Source organism: Podarcis vaucheri (genome assembly GCF_965113315.1).
Source record: "Podarcis vaucheri genome assembly, chromosome: 7".
Classification (NCBI taxonomy): Eukaryota; Metazoa; Chordata; class Lepidosauria; order Squamata; family Lacertidae; genus Podarcis; species Podarcis vaucheri.
The window spans coordinates 43450003-43465055 of record NC_138765.1 but is presented as its reverse complement, the minus strand read 5'-3'; the positions used below and the strand labels follow the sequence as shown (position 1 = coordinate 43465055).

General features: G+C 44.0%; 1 protein-coding gene across 3 annotated transcripts in view; it reads right to left on the bottom strand.

The window, feature by feature from the left end:
- ESRP2 (epithelial splicing regulatory protein 2) overlaps window positions 1-337 on the bottom strand; it is a 50586-nt gene extending 50249 nt beyond the window's left edge. Inside the window, exon 1 of one of the 3 annotated variants that reach the window (XM_082232320.1) lies at window positions 165-337. The gene's annotated coding sequence lies outside the window, so the exon portion shown is untranslated. The remainder of the gene's footprint in view (window positions 1-164) is intronic. The other 2 variants (XM_082232318.1, XM_082232319.1) reach the window with 2 other exon arrangements.
- Between the last annotated feature and the right edge of the window lie 14716 nt (window positions 338-15053).

Here is a 15053-nt window from a genome sequence, read left to right as displayed (position 1 = left end):
ACAAACCCCCACAAATAAAGGGTTGCCCCTTTCCTCCAAGTGATCAAAGTGGAGATTAAAAAGGACAATATTAGAAGAGCCAGAACTATGGGGAAGGGGGGCAGGGAGAGGTAGCTAAGACCAAAATAAATTATTTAAGGAGAGATTCTGTTTTGCAGTTGTACCTGCCTTGATGAGGTGCTTCTCTTACTTCCTAGGTCAGACTGGGGGATGAAATTAACAAGCGGTAGGCTTCTCTCCTTCTGACATCATGGCAGGAAACCCAGCTTTGGTTAATCAAGGAGGGGGAAAAAATCTTTTTCTTCTCCTCTTCTTCCTAAGTTACCTGCCCATGAGTGAGACCATGTGACCCTAGTCAATCTCCCAAAGGGGCAAGGCCATTGGGCCTTTGGAAAAGGTATAGGGGAGGGACCTAGGGAGAAATCAACGCCTGGCTGAGCTTACCTGATTGGTGTGGGTTGGTGTTTGCTCCTGACTGGGAGAGAAAGAGAGATCAGAAGGGAAACTCCCTTTTCTCCTCCTCCCTCAGTTTTAATTCTGACTCCAGGAAGTGCCTTAACCTGCTTTCTGAGGGGTTTTTTTTAAAGGAGTCTTTTATCAGCAAGTGGAATGCAACACTCCTGCTACAATTTGTTTCTAAAGGCACAGTGGACGCCCCCAGGATATATTCGCTCGCAAGACTTCCGTCCTCAATATCTTGTGTTCAGCCCTTCCCTCTCTCGCCAGTTACCTGCCGGTTTTTGTCACCTGGGCACAGATCCCATTATTTTGAAATCTTTACTTGTTTAAAGCTGCAACCGTTTTTTTTTTTTAAGTTTTGTTACATTTATATCCTGCCTTTTGCACCAAGGAACTCAAGGTGGTGCAAGTGGTTCGTTCTCCCTCTCCTCATTTCACCCTCACAACAACCCTGAGAGGCTACCACTACCCAATTCTATGCAGAAGTAAAAACCTCACTGCTGCTGTGAGCGAAACAGCCCCCAAATGAAGCTATAAGGCTGGGATCTTATACCTGCCTGGAGACAGATCCTGCAAGGCAGAACTATGAGCCTTACTTCAGAGTAAACATGCCCTGGATGGCATTTCACAAATGGACAGCCTTTGCATAGTTTATAGCAGGGGTGGGGTAGCTCCAGATTTTGCCCTCCAGAATAGCCCCAGACAGCCTGGCTAATGGTCAGGGATACAGGGGGTGTGGGGGGAGAAGCTGAAATCTAACAGCATGGGGGGGGGGGGCAGAAAGGGAATTTCAGCAGGCAAGCTGAAATTGTGCTATGCAACTATTAAAGGTGCAGAAGCCTCCCCAGTTTTGCACCTAGGGGACTTGTTGCGGGTTAGGTCTCCTATCCATCACCCAAAAACTTTGCTTGTGGGGCAGCTGAGTGTAGTGTGAAATTAAGTGGTTTCCAGTGTTATTTTGGTTTAAACACTTTAACAGTGTATTTTAAATGTTTTTATTGCACCTCTGAGAAGGCGCTTTAAGCTTTGCTTTTAGTTGCTGTATTAATTTTATGATGCATTATTGTGTATTTTATTTCTTGGTTGGTGGTTTTTATTCTGTGTTCCTATACTTATACTTTGAAATGCATTTCATACAGAAGTATCTTAAATAAGTAAGCGAACAATGCATATGCATCACACCTAAACACCAGCAAAACCTACACAAAATGAGGGTTTTCTTTTGAAATTATTTGATTTTTTTTAAAAAAGCATTGAGGTAGCCATTGTGAGAAAGTCATTTGCTAGCCTTCCACAACACACTCCTTCCCCCTTTTAAATGGTTTTCATTTTGAATTAGAAAGAGAAGGGCACCGTAATCTTTTCAGTGATTAGGGCCTCTAAAAGTCTTAATCCAGGCCCTGCCCCTGAGTCACACGTTTCTTTCTCTTATGCCCTTCCTTTCCATTCTCATTGTTAATAAATATCAAGCTTTTATCTGCAGTTTCCTTCAACACCTTCCTCTGGCCCTTTTCCCCTCAGAGGAGGGAGGCCTTCCCTCTTTCCTGCCCTGGAACTTCTGTCTCCTGGTCACCTTCGCTCAGCAGGCAAAGAGTGTCCAGCTCAAAGACTGTGGCATGGCTGGCAGGTTGGGGCACCGAGGCCCTCCCAAAAGTTGCCCAAATGTGGGTCCTCCAGTCCCACCATTTGCTTTGCAGAGACAGTTGAAGGTTGCTTCCTTTAAATAATAATAATAAACTGACAGAGCTCTTATGCACAGCTGGCAGGAATTTATGTGGTGAAGTTTTATTTCCCTAAGGCTGAGGAGGAAGTGATCGGCAGGCTTTGAGGCCTAACTTTGTTCAAGGCAAATTTAAAGGCCCCTCAAAGATTTGGTAGCCTTCATTGCAAGTTATCACCTCCTCACCCGTACTTCAAACACAGCCTGCATAGGAGGCTATAGAAGGCTTCTGCTGTCAAGTAATAGTCTTAAGATACTGCCCAGAGACTGTTGGTGAAAGGAAGGTATAAAAATCTGGTTAAGAAACAGCACCATTTGCATCTGGAGGTGTTTCCCAGGCACTATAATGACAGCTGTTTGGACATGGCTTCAGAGAAAGGCATCACAGAATATGAAACTCAGCCCTTTCGAATACACACCAGTGGCTTTAAACAAGAGATGTTTGAGAGGACTAACTGAATATAGTTATAGCCCAAAGTGTGTTTGCTGGTTAGACTTGGGGTGGGGTATGTGGTTTGACCACCTTACGTGGCTCAGTGAATTCCTGTCTTCTCTGTAGAAATGGAGCCAGCACACAAGAGGAAGGGAGTGTTCAGCTGAAAATGGAGTGGCCTTTGCACAGGTATGGAATGTTAAGTGGCTTTGCTGAATGCCTACCGCAGGTGCCTCTGTTACAGGGTCTGCCAAGGAGGGGAAGAAGCCACTGCTTGCATTACCTGGGGGAAGGGCGACTGAGAGTCATAGCACCATAGAACTGCAGAGTTGGAAGGGACCCCGAGGGTCATCCAGTCCAGCCTCCTGCAATGCAGGAATCTCAACTAAAGCATCCATGGCAGGTTGCCATCCAACCGCTGCTTAAAAACCTCCAAGAAAAGAGAGAGTCGTATTGAGGAGGAAGGTGACATTTTCTTCCCACAAAAGTTTTAAACTAATGTGCATAATTCCACTAGAGGCTCTCCTGGTGACCTGTTTACTGAACATTCATCCTGATTTGCTTGCTGGGTGTTTATAGGTCTTCCCATTAATCTCTTTTCAAGAGTGCCAGCTTAGCCCTGTGACTGTGGGTGCCATGCAGTGTGCATGGCCAAAATTTGTGGGTGCCCGGTCTCTTCATGGGGAAAGGTGTGGGGTGCTTGGGCCCCCAGGGAACTGGCACCTATGCTCTCGTTGATCCCACACTTTTCTTTCCTAGCTGCAAAAAAATGTTTACCTCAGTGCCTTCTGAGTGTTACACCAACCCTGAGAGGTGGGTCAGTCTTACTGTTGAGGGGCTGAGGTTGAGCAGGTAGCTTGACCTGAAGCTGATTAGTGTGCCAGAAGCAATATTTGAAGTGGGATTTGTAGGTTCATAGTGCAATGTAATAGTTATATATATAGAATCAACTATGTGGACAACACTTTACCAAATATAAGACAACAGGTCTTTGCCTGGAGATTATAGTTTACAGTTTGACTCATATGCAGCCATAGATTTTCGTACTTTGAGCCAGTGCTGGATCTGGGTTCAAATCCCTGTTTAGCTATTAAGTTCACCCTGGGAATTAAAGGCTATCAATCAATGGATACTAGCTGCAGTGGCTATATTCTTACCTGACCACCTGGCAGGTGAGTCACTACTGCTTACCGAGAGAGAAGCATGGTGCAAATGCAGCAGCAGGAGCACTAGATTGGCTGGGCACGGTGTGTTTGCACCATGTCTGCCTTGCTGCTACCTGCCACCTCTTTCTCCTGGTAAGCAGCAGTGACACACCTGCAGGGAGGTCTGGTAAGCGCCTCTGCCCCACCATGCTGCCAGCTACTGTGTAGGGTGACTGTCATTCACTCTTAAGTCTATTGTACTTCACAGGGTTGCCGTGGGGATTAAATGGGATGAGTGAGAACAGTATGTATTGCTCAGATCTCCTTGGAGGGAGGGAGGATTGTAATATAATAATGATGCAATGTTTTATGTTCAATTTTCATTGGTTTTGTATATTCATTAATATCGTTGTAAAGTTTTGCCCTTCCAACCCTCAAAAAAGCAGGGAGGGACCTGTCTGAATTGCTTAGAATCTAGTTAATTCTACCCCATCCAATCACCCTCCTTCCTCCATGCATTTCCAACTTGTGATCTATATATAATACAATTTTCTGGGCTGAAAATACTAAGAAATAGTATCGAATGTTTGCAGAGAAGAAAAACAGGATCCATTTCCTGCTGCGACATGTGGGGTTAAGACCCTGAGCATGCAGTGCCAGCAAAGTTAATTTGTAACCTGGAACTTGTTGCAATGAAATGTTACTCTTGTTCAGCTTTAACTTGAGTTCTGAAAGTCATATTTATAGAGAGAGCAGCCTTCACGCAACTTGAGGCCTTCCAGATGTTTTGGACTACAAGTCCCACCAGCCAGCACTGGCTGCTAGAGATCGTCCTGTTTTCAGGCTGCAAACCAGAATAGCCATTTGTGGTGTAGTGGTTAGATTGTTGGACCCAGGAGTCATTGTTGAATTAGTTTTACTGTATCTGGATTGCTGGGCTGGACCAACCAGGATGTGTTTTGTGCTGCTGACTGTAAATTAATTGTTTTTAAAAATTGTTCGATGACACAGATTGTGAGCTGCCGAGAGGGCTCCTTCCTCTGAAAAGCAGCATAAAAACAAAAAAATTGAGTGCAAATTCAGAGGAGAGTCTGCCTGTTCTGTCCCAGTGTGATTCCTTGTGCTGGCATTTCCTTCTTTCCAGCTGCTGTTGTGGTGAATCCTTCTGTGGGCCAAACTACATGTTGGCCTAAATGCACTGTGTGCACCTCTGAAAATATTTTTCATTGGTGAAAGTTAATTACCATATTTTTCTGTGTATAAGATGCCCCCATGTATAAGACACCCCTCAAAATTAAGAAAACACCCCTCAGCACTACCCATGTATAAGATGAGCCCCAATTTCAAACCTATTTTTTTGGTTAAAAAACCTAGTCTTATACACAGAAAAAATATGGTAATTGTTACTATTGTTATTTTGTCTGTTTGCAAGATATCTTATAAATTCTAGACACTCCTTATAAATGCTGTCTACAATGAGTCTGCCTGTATTAACCCTGGGTTTCTTCAGTTTAAACATTCCTTGGCATTTTCTTGCTTTTTCAACTTTGCTAATTTTATCATTCCAAAATGTTCCCCTAAGTTCCTTATCAGTGCTACTTTATTTGAACTGTGCTTTTCTTTCCAGGTTTTTGCATCCACTACCCTGGCCATCTTAAAAGCAGACAATGCACGTCAGTAGCATAACTAGAATACAACAAACTGTGTCTCAACACTGGGTGCAGGATCTGAGGAGGCATGCTACAATAGACATTGTTCTGGGGGTCCGGACAGACTTTGGCAATTGTAGCGCTAAGGTGATTCTCTTCAGATAAATTGTCCCCTGTTTTCAGAGGCCATTTCCAAATACCTGGAGGCAGGCTGAGTTTGGATCTGTTGACTGTGTTATTCAGTGTTTTGTACGAAAATTAATCCTCTGCTTCTAGGCTTCTTATTTAACTGTTGGCTAGCAGTCAGGATTGTACTTCCTCCATACTGGAAAAGGCCTGTGTTTTCAGGAATCAAAGAATAGGCTCATGAACGTTTTGGTAGATTGGTGATATGGACAATTTAATAAACAAGTTAACACAGAAGAAATGGATCCAGGTCCCGCCTGAAGTTGGGAGAAAAATGGACACCGTTTGTTGTTGGTTGTAGCTATATTAGAACAGACAGAAATATCTTCTTTTTGTAATATTAACATTTTGAATAAGGCATGTTTTGAGAGATTTGGGGATGGATTTGAAAAGAAAGGGTTGAAGTTCAGTGGCAGATCACAAGCTTTGCATGCAAAAGTAAAGGGTTATGCCCTGGATCTTCCTATGCTCATATCAAGGTCTGGAAAGAGCTTTATAGATGTACAGAGTTACCCTACAAGTGTCCTGGAAAAACCGGGACATCTCTTTTTTTTATTGCAAGAGAATGGTGGCCATTTTTGTTGTCATTATCTCTGATGATTTCATGGTGTGATTTCCCCTAAAAAAAGTTTTTTCAGGGCTGCCATCTCATGAAACTTTCCAAAGTATGCATTTTTGGGTGCTGTGCCTGAAAAAGCATTTTTTCTTGGGGGGGGGGCGGGGCGGGAAACAGTGGTGATAAATCACACAGGATCACAACAACCAAAATGGCCACCACGCTCTTGCAAGAAAAACCGGGAAGGTGGCGTCCAAGAAGATGGCACCCCAGATTTCTGCTTCAAAGTGTTGGAGGGGTATGCAAACGCAGGGATCCAGCTGCGCAGAGGGAGTCTCTCAGTGCTCAAATGTGGACTTTCTTCAGAGCTTTGCATCAATCCATGAAGGTCTCAGAGGCAGGGGTACAATCTCACTCCCTACCCTCCATGCCTTCCTATCCATGCACACGTCGCATGAACTGAGCAAATGCTTCCAAACGGCCAGAATTATTCTTAATTTTTTTTCAACTTCGTGCATTCTAAAAGACTGGCCGTTGCTTTATCACTCTATTGCTACAGGAATTGCAGTGTCAATATTGATAAAAAAACAAACCAAAACCAGGCATATGGCTCAACAGGTGCAGAATGCGCTGCGCTGCCTCCTCTCCTGCCAGAGTCATGCTGGTGTAGATACGTGTTCTGGCCTAGCCCTTCCAGATGCCTTCAGCTGCCAGTACCACACCCACCTCCTTTCACACAGAGCTTTGCTTCAGAGGGAACGCCCTTGTTTGCCAAGGAATAAGAACTTAGCCAGCCAGGGAACTGTTGGTTTTGTCAATCCAGGTCCAGCCTAAGATATTTTGGTGCCTCAGCCAGAAACAAATGGAAGCCTCCCGTCTACTAGGGAGAACTCACCAAGTAGGTGTGCCAGGCTTTGACCCAAAGTCTCCAGATTTGCCTGGCTTCCTGCCACTTTCCCTCAACAACTTTGCCAAAAAAAAGGCTCAACTTTTGTGTCTGGATTTTCACCCTAGGCAGGCAGAGGAGTTGTATCTCCAGGTAGAGACACACACACAAAGAGAGAAGCATGCAGCTTTAGCCCTGCAGTCTGCCACATGGGAGAAAAGTGTGAGAGATGTACAGGAGATAGAGATGCCTCACAATTGTCCCATAACTCTTCCCAACCAGTGGGGGCTGGTGCTTGTTGGGACTGGTAGGGCAGAAGGCAGGGAAGGTGGAGCTGGAACCAAGGATGGACCACCACCCAGCCCAGATTGGGTCCTTCTAAGCTGCTCCAATAGGCCCACCCCTTGAAACTTACTATGCGCATCAACTTTGCCACCCCAGAGTAACCCACAGCGAGGCTGTAATCCTGCAGCACAATACACTTAAATGCAATTTATAACAATATTTGAATCATTCCAGCCAAACTCAGAAAAGCAGCACAATATTTGTCAGAAATATAATACTGGGCACAAAATGGATGTTGTGTGGTGCCCAGCCCTGAGCTTAAGGGCACATTTTACATTTTCACATCACTAATGATAGGGCTGCCTCTGTCTCTAATTTAGAGATGTTTCGATGGTAAGATGGGACTGTTGCAGATTTCCCTTCATCTTCGTCTTGCGTAAGAATGTTGCATCATCCCTCGCACCTTGATTTTGGTTCAGCAGCACAGTGGGAGCCTACACACCTCTTTCAAGTTCGGTATTGTGTGATCTCGGTAGCCTGAACCATTCCAATGGATAAATAATGGGTTTTGTTTGGCAAGCAGTTTTAGCCTTTACATTCTGAACATACTTACGACAAACACAAGAGATGCCTTGCCATGGCCCGAAGCCTCGGAAGGTTGATAAACAAGTCTTCCCCTGTTGTTTTTCCTTGGGCATGTCACATTCACAGATATACTGTGTGTGTACATGGAGGCTCAATTTAAGAAATCAATGACCAATAGTTGTTAAAAATACCTGCCCTCCCTTTTGAATTTGTCTATTGTTATTATATTAGTCAGCTAAGTAATAAGAACACAAGAAGAGTCTGCTTGATCAGGACAGTGGCTGAGCATCCTTTTCTCACAGCAGCCAACCAGATGTCTGTGGGAAACTGGCAAACAGGATCCGGGCACAGGAGCCCTCTCCTCTCCTGAGGTTTCCAGCAACAGGAATCCCAAAGCGTTGCTGCCTCTGACAATGGAGGCAGAGCAATAATCGTGGCTTGCAGCCATATCCTCCATGAATGGGTCCGATCTTCTTCCAGGCTGGTGGTCATTACTAGACAAGATGGCCATCTGCTTTATATTCTTCTTCTTTTTAATAAAGCAAAAATAAACTAAGCTGCCCTCTACTCTCCCACAATTCAGATTGTCAGTCAGTTTCATTGGAATATCACAACCAGCCATTATGCATCAAACCATGGATAACATTAACAGTTCGAAAGCAACAGCAGACACCAACCAATGTTGCTCTGTCAAAGGGGAGAAACTGCTGGTTTTCTTTATTTATTTCTTTAACTCTGCCCGCACCTTCAGAATTTAGACAATATACTTAATTGTTCTATGGCCTGCGTACACACCATACATTTAAAGCACATGACTTCCCTCCAAGAATCCTGGGAGCTGCAGTTTACCCCTCTCAGAACTGCAATTCATAGCACCCTTAAACTACAGTTCCCAAGAGTCTTGGGGGGCGGGGAAGCCATGTATTTCAAATCTATGGCATGTAGACAGCCCTATACTGTCATGTGCTTGTTAAGATCAACCTGTCACTTTTATTTTGCAAAGGAGGAACTTTTCTCCTCCTTTCTGCCAAAGGAAGAGTATACAGAAGGGGTAGGCAACCTAAGGCCTGTGGGCCGGATGCGGCCCAATCACCTTCTAAATCCGGCCCACGGACAGTCCGGGAATCAGCATGTTTTTACATGAGTAGAATGTGTGCTTTTATGTAAAATGCATCTCTGGGTTATTTGTGGAGTATAGGAATTCGTTCATTTCCCCCCTCCCCCAATATAGTCCGGCCCACCACATGGTCTGAGGAACGGTGGACCGGCCCATGGCTGAAAAAGGTTATTGACTCCTGGTATACAGTACTTGAAGATCATTTGTACAGCTATGACATTCAAGGACAAAATGTAACAGCCTTGCCCAGCCTGGTGCCTCCAAGGGATTTCGACTATCCATCAGCCCCAGCTTTTTGGACTAGTAACAACTGCCTGACGTAACCTATACCACAGGGTTGTTGTGAGGATAAAATTGGGGGGGGGGGAGAGAACCATGTATGCCACCTTGAGCTTCTTGGAAGAAAGTTCAAATGTGTATGTAAAAAGGAACAGATGTGAAAATGAATGGACCTTGTCTTGACGGTATCCAATGGCCAATAAGTTAATGATGCATTTTGTGAAAAGGTGGTTCCTTTAGCAATCATTGTCACTGCAGTGCTATTCAAGAAGTGTCATCGAGCCTGGTGGTCTCCTCTTCATGTCCGGAGTGGGGGCGGGGAGGAATGGAGCTTATTGAATCAAACACCAGCCTCTTTAATGAAAGCCAGGGGTGGGTGGGAGCCTCAGCTTTGCCTTCCCTGCTTTTGGTTTCCACAAAGCCTGTTTGTTTTACTTAAGGCTAGTTCACTGCACCCTGGTTACCATGGGAATGGCAGAAGGGCGGCCAGCCACACCCTTGTGAACACCACCTGGGTGACTCAGGAGGAGCAACTCAAGAGACAGAGCCTGACCTCATAAAAGCCGAAGCAGGTAAAAGTGCAGGCTCAGGTGATCTCACCCAAATGCTGCATACCCACGTATACTTGATCACGGGACAAGATGATGTAGAGAGGCAGGTCCTGAGGAGCAGGCTGCCTGGATCCCCATGCAGTAAGCCAGAACCAGTGTACACTGCGGAGTGCTGCACTAGGACTGTGGAGATCTGGGTTCAAATGTGGCTCAGCACAGTAGTATAGTGACTAACAAGCTGAGCTGTGGATCAGGAAGTTCCTTATTCCTGAATCTCACCTTTGCCATGTACTTAACAAGAGGCCTTAGGCAAGCTCCTATTGTTCAGCCTCAATCTTCCCATCTGTCGTACGGGACATAATCATACTGTGTAAGTTTTTCCTTTCTTTTTAATTAATTGTATGCATAGAAACATGCAAAGAACATAACTTAAAACATAGATAAAATTCAGTTCCAGTGACTAAGAGGTGCAGCAAAAAAAATACAGAGGAATCACACGTGTACAGTATGAAGATAAGAAATGTCATTGTTATTCTTATCATTCTAAAGCATAAACAAACAACTGAGTTCCATAAAGAAGCATGCTGAGAGGGTGCCATTACATCATTGGTTTTCTTATTCGCATACATTGCAAAATCAAACCATTCTAATCCAGAATGATCTCTCTTTTTAGTCCCTAACTTCATATTGTTTGTCAACTTTCCAACCAAAACTATATTACAACCCTTTTTATACCAGTATTCTCTTGTAACTCCTTCCAAACTGCTGCAAAAAGGGCTGGATGTTAGTTTTGTTGCCATTAAAAATGACTTGTCAACACTTTACTTCACAAATTCTCATTGCTGTTTGAGAAAATGTTTAATAAAGCTAAATAATAAACTGGTTCCATATGTTGATTAGTGATGTCCTTAGTTTCATGAAAGAATACACATTCACGCAATGTTTGCAAAACTTTATTATGGTCAATAATTGTTAAGTAAGGGAGACCTGTGCTGTGTACAATGCAGATCCAGCAGGCAAACTCAATTATCAATCAATTATTTTTCCTGTTGATCAAAAGGGGAAATTTCTTTCCTAGGGTTGCAAAAAACGTCTAAGGTGTGATCTTCTAAACAGTTCGAAACACAACAAACATGTACACACACATCCAAAACCATAAGCAGAATAAAGGCATTTTTTAAAAGGGTGGGGTGGTTCTATATAATTCAGCAATTACAAGATGTTTTTATGCTCTGAAGTTAAAGAGAATGCTGGCTCTGCTCCCACAAAAAGCAATTACTCATCCAATGCTCTATCGTACTCAGGGTGATTCCAGGCTGTCGCTACTGTTGGGTGGGATTCAGTTGTATACTCTCAAATTCAGGTTGCACAATGAAGGCTGATTGTGCAACCAACCCACTTTTTGCAATAAGGAAAGTGATGGGGAAATGCACTGGAAAGTGTGGGGTGGCATCTGCTTGATACAAGGTCGTCTAACTTCCCCACAAACAAATAAGGATGAATGCTCAATAAACAGATTGTCTGGAAGCTGCCTTATTCATGACAGCTGGGATTTTTGAGTGTCTTCTAAGAAAGGCTTAGAGCCCTTGGGGTGCTGTTGTGGTTTACAACACATGTTTCAAAGTCATATATTCAATTAAACAGTGGCCTGAATCTCCAGGCCTTTAACATGATCCACAGAAGAACAATACAACCCACCCATCCTGTCTCTTTCCTTATTCATAAAAGGCTTTTACTAGCCCCAGTGGCTGTGGATGGTGCCAACAGCACTCCCTGGGTGACTTGGCGGCCTGCCTTGAAACTTAGGGCGTGGCAAGTTTGTGAAACCTGCCAAATGGTTCACCAACTGGAATACCTTTCTTATTCTTATTCTCAATGCTAGAAAAGCAAATGGTTGGATCTGAGTAGTTCAAAGTCACACCAAGCTACAGTTTCCAGGATTGTTTGGGAAAACCATAATCATAACAGTGAACATAAGAACCCAAGAAGAACCAGGATGCCAACATGATTTTCTGGGGCTAGTGCACTGTATGTGGATAGGGTCTTCCTCTTGCAAAAGAGGACAGATTTGCATATACTTTGCACCAGAAGCAAATCTGTGGATCCCCAAGCTGCTCTTGTTGCAGCTCCGATTGATGTACCCAGTGCCAGAATCAGGGATGTGTTGTGGGGTCAGTTTCAGCTTATGCAGTCAGCTGTTGTGGACAAAATTGCTGTGGGCAATACATCTGGCCATGGTCTTTCTTGAGTCCTGTCCCTCCTGGCTTGAGGGGGTGTGACTGGTTGGCTCCAGAGTAGGGTTGCCATACATCCAGAATTTTCCAGGCATAGCCAGTATTTGGCCCTCGTAAACAGCGTCTGGGTGGAAATCGCAAATTTCCTTAAAAACAGCTTAAAAACTTTTATGGGGGGGTTTACAAAAAAAAAAAAAAGCTCAACAATGTTTGTGTCTGGATTTTCACTTTTAGAAATATGAAAGCCCTAGTCCAGAGTGTGGTTAACACTTTACTGCGTGTGATGCTGGTCCCTGCTGCTTTGAAAGAGGCAGTGGTTGCGTCTCTTCTTAAAGAAACTGGCTCTGGACTCCTTGGGCAGGAGCAACTATTGACCAACTGCTAATACTCCCTTTTAGGGAAGGTGATGGAGAGGGTTGTGGTGGGGCAGCTGCTATCTGAGTTCAGATCTGGTCCTATAACTGAGTCACCTTTGGTCATCCTGATAGCTGGCTTTTTTTGCGCACAGGGGGACACAGTATTGTCCTGCTTTGTAGGCACAGGACAAGTGGAAGTGTGGATGAGCCCTTAGTGGTGCCCTTATAGAATTACGCAGGGAGGAGGATAACTAGAATTAGTTTGTCTCTGGCTCCACCTCTTCTTCGTCTCTCTGCTTTCTGCCCTATCAGTTCCCAGTGGGCACCAGCCACCACTGTCACTGCCTGTGGTCACCCTTCTATCTACTTGTCAACTCTATCAACAAGAATAGAAAGGGAAATTATTTTATGTTTTTATGACTAGCTCTGCATCCACCTGAGTCTTCCAGGCTTCTCCTACTCGCCCAGGCTCCTCTTGTAGCATCACCCAGGTGGCAGGATGTTTGCAGTCAATCCTAGTTCTCTTCATCATGGCCTGGCCTCTTTAGCTACTCTCTCTCTCTCTGTCTCTTTGCAAGAGAGCTGAAAATTCTCTTGAATTTCACCTGCGTACTCCCTGCCACTCCACCCCCTCTCTCTTTATAAACAGTCAGTCTGACAGGTACAAAACCTAAGTGTAGCTCAGGCGCCTGCAACCGGCTTTGAAACCAGGCTTAGCTTAAGCCTCGGAGGGGCTCTAATAATATACACAGGGTCTCTGGGGAGCCTGGTGCAGCTGTTGCCATGCTCTCAAATTAATGGCTCCTTCCTTTCCTCCACAAACGATGAAGGCGAGACTTCTGTTACAGAGAAGGATAATCCATTGCTGATGAAGGAGGCCAGCAGGAGACACAGACAAGCACATTGTAAATCTTTGGAGCCTGAACTTTGGTGCACTGCCTCTGCTTTCTAGTGAGGGTACATTGCCCACATAGAATAACATGAAAATGAGAGGATGAATGAGATTTTTGGTTGTGTTGTGCAATATAACACTGGGCTTTTTGAGTCAAAAGATTTCTGCTTTTAACTTCTATTATTTTGTAATATTTGTTATTATATCTATCTATCATCTATCTATCTATCTATCATCTATCTATCTATCTATCTATCATCTATCTATCTATCTATCTATCATCTATCTATATCTATCTCATGTATATCCCTATTATCAATTATATGCTAGCATCCATGTGTTGACAAAGACTGTCACCCCCCACCTCCGGAACGTTCATGCCTAGCTTGGTGACAATATATGCTGAAAAATGTGTGTAGTCATGGCAAAGCCACATTTTGGTCTGCTATCTGATTCAAAATGGTGCCTGACACCTAAACAGTAGTATAGACGTCCACCTCAGGAACCCTCGTGCTGAATTTGGTGATGATATCTGAAGAGACAAAATAAAAAAATTCCTTCCTGTAGCACCTTAAAGACCAACTAAGTTAGTTCTTGGTATAAGCTTTTGTGTGCATGCACACTTCTTCAGATACACTGGCACACGAAAGCTTATACCAAGAACTAACTTAGTTGGTCTTTAAGGTGCTACAGGAAGGAATTTTTTTATTTTGACTATGGCAGACCAACACGGCTACCCATCTGTATCTGAAGAGACAGTAGAACTTATGTCAAAACACACTCCAAAGTGATGTTTCAATCCACCATCTTGATTACAAATGGTGGCCAAGGACCAAATGCTGAGGAAGAGCACTATCCCCACCTTAGGAACCCTTCTGCCAAGTTTGGCAACAATATATCTAGAGGCATCTGAATCTGTAGAGAACAAATGGACAAAACACTTTCCAAATACAGTGGTACCTCAGGTTACATATGCTTCAGGTTACATACGTTTCAGGTTACAGAGTCTGCTAACCCAGAAATAGTACCTCAGGTTAAGAACTTTGCTTCAGGATGAGAACAGAAATCGTGCAGCGGCGGCGTGGCAGCAGCGGGAGGCCCCATTAGCTAAAGTGGTGCTTCAGCTTAAGAACAGTTTCAGGTTAAGAATGGACCTCCAGAACGAATTAAGTATGTAACCAGAGGTACCACTGTATATAGTAGATTGCTAGAGGTGTGCAAATCCCTGAAACCTGGTAAATGTTGTTGGCTGACATTTCCTGCCATTGTGTAACCTAGGGTCCCACAACATCATTCCCTCTGGAGGTTTTAGACTACAACTCTCAGCCAGCATTGAAAGCAAATAAACTGATCCAGGATGGATTATTTATTGCCTCTTTCACCATCACCGTATTCAGGTGGGGCGCTTGTCAAAACATGCTGACTTTATTTCACCCAAATCAAGGTGTTTCCTTGCCTCACCCAAACAGGCTTTTTAAAAAGATGCAAATATTACATTAAATCTAGGAAGCGTTTTCTTCTTTACTTATTAGTTATCGCAACTTGTATGTATGTATTACATTTATAAGCCACCTCTCCTTCTGAGGAGCTCATAGTGGTGCGCATGGTTCTTCCCTCCCCATTTTATAAACACAATGACCCTGTGAGGGGCTGATCTAATAGTCTGAGCCACCATTTTCTCCCTCCAGTGCCACCACCACCCCTCTTTCTGCCTAGCTAG